The following is a 7,342-nucleotide window of genomic DNA, read 5'->3' as shown; positions in this document are numbered from 1 at the left end:
CCGTAACAATATATTGTAAAAACGAGAATAGTTGTTATTTTTTTTAAGGAAATATCCACATTAGGAAGGGGATCATTCCATGTGAATTCGATCATTTTTTGGGGACTATGTCTCGAATTTTGATGACATTGAAGTATGTTGTGGTCCAAGAGAAAATGGGAGGCGGGGGTTGAGCCGGGTTATCACAAAAGACTGCTGTTCTCAAATAATTTATTTTTTCCTTGGTGAATGTCATTTCTTAATTAAAAAATATTAGAAATATCTTTGTTTTGCAAATTTTACCACTGGTTCAAGTGTGAAAAAATTTGAATAAATATGGCTGTATTCTACGTTTCTTCATCTTTCTCTTTGAAATTTCGTTTTGTAATTCGCGGAGCCGCAAAACTATTTATTGTACTATTCATTATTTTAGGTTCATAAAATTGCTGGATATTCTTTAGACATTCTGAAGTAAGGGTCGCTAGCGAAAAAATGTATTAGGACCTTGAATAAGTTCTCGCTGTTTCTTCAAAAATGGCAATAGCAGTACCCCGTTCGTGGAATTTCGAATGGTAACACACATGCAAGGTAGTAGTGTATCTAACCTTAAATTTCAGTGTATGGTAGTTCACTTTAGTGTAAACAAAGCAATTTTTTCTTAGTTCTGAAAATGTCTACTTTTGTGCCAAATAAAGTGTATTTGCGGGGAATTTTATTGCACTACTTTATTCAAAAGAAATCTGCAGCTGAAGCACATAGAATTCTTGTTGAGACTTATGGTGACAATGCTTTGTCGGATACGACATGCAGAGACTGGTTTCGACGCTTCAAAAATAATGATTTTGAACTTGAGGATAAAGAACGTTCTGGCGCACCGAAAAAATTTGAAGACGAAAAGTTGGAGGAATTACTCGATCAAGACCGATGTCAGACGCTAGCAGAACTTGGAAAAACATTACAAGTAGATGAGTCAACTGTTTCAGAACGTTTAAAAGTTTTAGGAATGATCCAGAAGCAAGAACATTGGGTACCGTATGAATTGAAGCCGAGAGACTTCGAACGGCGTTTTCTCACGTGTGAACTACTGATTCAACGGCAGAAAAAAAAAATGTTTTTTGCACCGCATCGTGACTGGCGATGAAAAGTGGATACACTACGATAATCCAAAGCGTAGAAAATCGTGGGGTAAGCCCGGCCATGCATCAACATAGTCTGCAAAACCAAATATCCATGGTTCGAAGCTTCTTCTCTGTATTTGGTGGGATCAGCAGGGTGTAATTTATTATGAGCTGCTCAAACCGAATGAGACTATCACGGGGGAGCGCTATCGACTTCAATTGATGCGTTTAAGTCGAGCCTTAAAAGAAAAACGGCCGCTATACGAGCAAAGACACGTCGAAGTGATTTTGCTACATGACAACGCTCGGCCTCATGTTGCAAAACAAGTGAAAACCTACCTGGAAACGCTTCAATGGGAAGTTCTACCCCACCCGCCGTATTCACCTGACATAGCCCCTTCTGATTTTCACCTATTCCGTTCGATGGCACATGGCCTAGCTGACCAGCGCTTTCATTCTTATGAAGAAGCTAAAAAATGGATCGATTCTTGGATAGCCTCAAAAGACATGTCGTTTTTCCGACGCGGAATTCATATACTGTCAGAAAGATGGGAGAAAGTGGTCGTTACTGATGGGCAATACTTTGAATGAAATGTTTTTGTTCCTTATAATTTAAATAAAGCTTTTATTTTGTAAAAGAAACAGCGAGAACTTATTCAAGGTCCTAATATGTATATGGAAAACTTCTGAATTCTTGTCCATAATGATCTAAAAATGGTTAGATGGAAGGTTCCCTGGCAGGAATGCGGTGACGTATCTATATCTTGTCCAATGAGACGAGGCAGTAGACGTAAACATAGCCAGTCGAGTGGGACAGAGTTGAAGTTATTATCCTTCCAAGATAATTAGCAAAGGACGCACGCTGATACTTCACTGCCTCGTCTCTTTGGACAGAGTAGAGGTACCAATGCGCGGCTGATTGGTTCAGACTGGAAGGGGCAGGCCTCGTTTCACACGCATTTTCGGCTGCAGTCCAAATATTGACTACAGCGGTCACACACACTATGTATCGGGTGACGTCGAAGCCAAAACAATGGGACTACGGGCGCAGCTGAGGTGGGGATAGGCACACCTAACGGTAGGCTTCTCAAGAATGGTGACACTTTAAAAATGGCGAAATTAAAATGGTTTCAAGTGTACGCTGCACCGCGACATTGCCTTCTTTTTGACGGCAGACGAGCGGTTACGAGCAGCTGTACTTGTCGTCCTTACACCATGTACATATGCGACTGCCACATGATCTAATACAATTATGAATTGTTAGAGAAATTCACTTCACGGACCTGTTTTTAAAAAATCGGACACTTCAAAATTGACAAAATTAAAATTATTTGAAGTGAACGCTGCACCGCGATACATAGCCTAGCACGGTTGGTGCACGGTAGAAGCAGAGCCCGGGAGGCTGTCAGGCCCGGGTTCACTTGAAATAATTTTAATTTCGTCAATTTTGAAGTATCCACTTACTTAAAAACAGGTCTGTAGAGGGGACACTTGGGGCTATAACCTCATTTTTTAAAATAATACAACGTTTATAATGTTTTTCTCCCTTCGCCACGGCGACCGGGGTCGAAAATGACAACATTTTCGGTAAACACTTTTATGTTTTCGCTATAATAAGCTTCCAAAAACTCATTTTCATCGGTGTGACAGTTCTAGTCTTATAATATAATGAAAAAAGGGTGACACGTATTTTTACGCGTCTGTAAAACCAACAATTTTTAAAACATCGAAAAATCCATTGAGATTCGATTGATAGGTCATCATCATCGGTGAAGTAGTTTTTAAAATAATACAACATTTATAATGTTTTTCTCCCTTCGCCACGGCCACGCCACGGCGACCGGGGTCGCTGAGTATTCTTCGCAAGAATATTTCGTGAAACCCCGGCCGGGGCCCGGTCGGCTCTACCATTGGATCCTCAGGGGTAAGCGGGGAGTAAACGGTGCTGGGGTTCTGGTAGCTAACCCCCGTAGTGCGCGGCACTTGGCCTTTGTTGCGAGCATCTTGAGCGCCTCTCAAGTCGCCTTCGAACACGGCCAACTCTGTATGGCATAGGGAAAACGTGCCTCGTTCCCGGTCCCGGTGAAACCCGTCTTGTATGGGTCGACCTTTAGCCGTCGCGGAATCATCGCCATTACCGCGGGCCGCGGGGTATATCCCATGAGGGACTCAAAGGGTCGAGAGCCGCCGCGCCGCGCCGCCGAGTGTGAAGATAATACGGGTCGGGTATGACGATGTGAGATCAGGAGACCACTACTAATGCAAAAAGAGAACTTCTTTATTATCCATTACATTTTTTTGGGACTTTCACCAACATATTCGTGAATTTTTTTTAATGAAACTGATATCAAGTATGATATAATTCCAATGATGTTGACTGCTGTAATGAACGATTAAAATTTCGCGTAGGAAAAAAGGATAGCGTATAGGAGAGAAAGAGACGCGGAGAGTCGAAGCGTTCGGGAAAGATGAAAGACTGGCGTAAGCTTAGGCCTTTAAATCCAGAATTAAACTTTTTTATTATTAATTATTTTGTTATGATACTTTCACCAATATATTTGTGGAATTTATCTGATTAGAATGAAACCAAATATGATATAATTCCGATGATATTTACTTGTATAATGAACAAGGAAAGTTACTTTCCATTACAATTATATTAACGGAAAATTAGTATAAATATAATCCGAATTGTATTGTGGCGGCCTTGGCGACGCCTTTACGCCTTACGCCGCGGAAATCCCCGAAAGCTTTCGAAACTCTCTCTGTCTCTTTCCCATTGTTTTGTATTTCCGCTCTGTGCGGGTCTAGGCAGTCCTCATCCACATCTGACGACCAGACCCACGCGGGCCTAACCGTACCACTTTATGATCCCTGGGTCTCGCTGGGGTCTGTTCAAGATCTAAGAGCAGACCCTGGCGAACCTTCCCGTTTCTCCTTATTTATGACTTCCTTCTCCTATTGCCTTTTTCCGCACGTGCGGACTTTCCTCTCCTTAACTTCCTCTCCACGAAGTTTCCACTACCATTCCGCCTAGGTTTTGGACTCTGACGAAGTCTGTCAACGGGAGAGGGCACAGAGAGAGAGAGAGAGCGAGTCGCGAACGGTTGAGAGGCAACAAGTCTCCCGCACGAGGACAAGTATAAATATATTTACGTGAGGAAACCACCACGGAGTCGTTTCCTTTTACCTTTCCTCCGTTACCTACCGTATCGTATTTGGTATCATTTTAATCAGAAAAATTCCACAAATATATTGGTGAAAATCTCATAAAAATATAATTTATGATAAAAAATTTTTAATTTTGATTTAAAAGCCTGAGCTCACGCCAGTCTTTCATTTTTCCTAAACGCTTCGACTCTCCGCGTCTCTTTCTTTCCCATACGCTATCCTTCTTTGCATCCGAAACTTTAATGGTTCATTACACAAGGAGTTATCATCGGGATCATATCATATTTGGTTTCATTTTAATCAGAAAAATGCCACAAATATGTTGGTGAAAAAATAAAGAAATATAATGAAAATATAGAAGTTCTCGAGTAGAAGGTATAAAAATAAAGAAGTTCTCGAGCTTCGCTGTCCTGTTCTACGTTCGGAACTCCATCAAAGCATAGTAAGGTCTCGTCGGCAGCCTTTCCTCGCTGTGATTTTCACATATAACATGTGAGACATACGAATTAGGGCGTATTTACAGTCTGCGGCGAGTATCGCTGTCATTTTCTACGTTCGGCACTGCATCAAAGAATAGTGGCTTTCTAACTTAAAGGACGACAAGACCCGGGCTGCTGACATGAAACGCGGATTCACTGTACCTGGTTGTCAAATATTGTGCGATAGTTCTTGTTTGAGTTATTGAATATTGAAGAAAATATTGTCTTTTTAATTTTAACTGGCTCCAGAAAGCGAAAACATAATTGTAGAATCTTGTGCAAAAAAGCAATAGAAAGAACATTTCTCTCTCTTGAAAGCACTTCTTTTGTTTTTTTCAATTTAATTAACATTTCCATATACCAGGTCTTTCTAAAAATATGCTTAAAATATGCAATTTTTGCCGGAGTTATGATCATTTGAAATTGACCCAATTTCTCGGGTTCGTAGAGGTGACCCTATAATTTTTATTTGAGAAGTGTAGCATGACGAAGGTAGACTTAAAATTAAAGATTTATCCGATATCTGCAAACGGGTAAAACTTCTGAATGTTACACAATTAGTTACCATTATGTTTTTATGAAGAATGTAAAAAAATTAGCATCGCTAGAAATAAAGTTTATCACTAGAATTAAAATTATTAGTTGAAATATTACTCTTTCTCTTCCTCACTCAAATGATGAGGCCGAACGTATTTTTTCTATTGGAACAGATGTAAAGAATAAAAAAAGAAATACGTTATCTGACGATACTGTATCTTCAATTTGTGTAGTTCGGTCCAGTTTTCAATCTAACAATATTAATTTTGAAAGATCCGCGACATTTTGAATTGCATAATGCACAAAATTTATATACAGAAAGCACATGTGGTAGTAATTATATTATATTGTTACTTATTTGTTTATTTTGTTTTTATAACACAAGAAAAAAGTAAAAAATGTAATGTTTTGTTCATTTTTGTTTCTTACTTATTTTTTTATAACATAAGAAAATAGCCGTATGTGCAATGTTTTTTTTTGTTTTAAGCATATTTCGATTTCAGCATTCAGTAATTATGTATAAGTTTATACAAGTATTAACCTAAGTTTGGTTTTAGTTATAAAATATTTTATGATGTTTTTAAATTTTATTAATTATATTCTTCTTTTAAATTCTATAAATATATTTTTGTTTTGTGAATACTGATAAGGTTTTTGCAGTTTTCCTTATCCTAGTAGCGAATGTTGATATTCTTTAATTGCTTCTATGATACAAAACCAAATTTTTTTTATTACGTATTTTGCTTAAAGTTATTTTAACACCATTCCGTTACCCATACCTAAAATAAACTATAATTGTAAATTATATAACACATTTACATACAATTATTATTCATTTATACATATTTATTATTAAATTTTAATATTTTATATTTTATATCACTGATCAGATATTGTGCGGGTTTATATTTATTTATGCGTGAGTTATGCGTCACCCCGCACAATTTCGCAAAATTTGTTATGATTTGATTATGAAAAAGGAATGTATAACATATGTATGTCAATCAAATATTAATAGTAACTTACGAAAAATTCGTAGTACCCTTGTCTCTCATCTTCGACTCTTCCGGCTCTTTCCCGCCAATAATAGTATATATAATAGTATCCTACGACTTTCGTCTTTCGCCACAATATAAATACGTTACTGCACTGGACACGCATACGCGAAAAAACCCGAAAAATATCTCATCACTGATCCCATCACTGTCGAGGATAGTAGTGCTATAAATAGTGGAGCAAACAAAAGAATGTTGGGTCCTTCAGACCCAAACTCCCTTATTATTAAAGATATTGTAACGAAAATATTACCAGCTGATAGGAGATGTTTTTTTTTTATTAAAACTTATCTTTATTCCATATGAATCCAAAAATAACGAAGATTAAATTAATATTAAAAAATCTCATGTAAAACAGTTTCGGTACCGAAGCTTGCCTACTCTAGGACTGGACCGAGTTTGATCGAGCTCAATGAATGCGGTAGTGTCTATACGTGTCGTATGATTGTGTTCGTCATTTGTTTTCTCACGCCAATCGTGAAAGAAATATACTACAACTACATTCCGAGTCAGTGGTAAAATGGATTGCCATCTCCTCATAAACGGTCTACTACATAATTATTGATTAATTAATTCTTAACACTTTCGAATTTCATGAATTTTTGTATCTAAAATTTGTGTTGTAAATTTTAATAAAGTATGTTAAAATTTAAATAAAATATAGTAAATATTAATTTAATTTCTTTTTTAAATTCAGTTGCAAGATATATTCAAAAGAGATGTGTATTAATAGTGTTAGAAAATTATAGAAATGCGAATAATAATTATACGTATGGAGAAATATATAAATAAAATGTATAAAATAAATTTATGCGTAATGTTATTTACGTTCAAGATTTATGAAAATTGTATTTCTATAATTCGAAAACGTGGTGTCTACATTTATTAATGTTGTATTGATCAAGATATAATTATAGATACATAACATAATAACATCAAATAACAAAATATAATTTGAACATATAATCATAACATCGCAGACACAACTCGTCAGTCATTTGCA

The sequence above is a fragment of the Halictus rubicundus genome, chromosome 14 (genome assembly GCF_050948215.1).
Source record: "Halictus rubicundus isolate RS-2024b chromosome 14, iyHalRubi1_principal, whole genome shotgun sequence".
Classification (NCBI taxonomy): domain Eukaryota; kingdom Metazoa; phylum Arthropoda; class Insecta; order Hymenoptera; family Halictidae; genus Halictus; species Halictus rubicundus.
Note: the sequence above shows the minus strand (reverse complement) of the source record.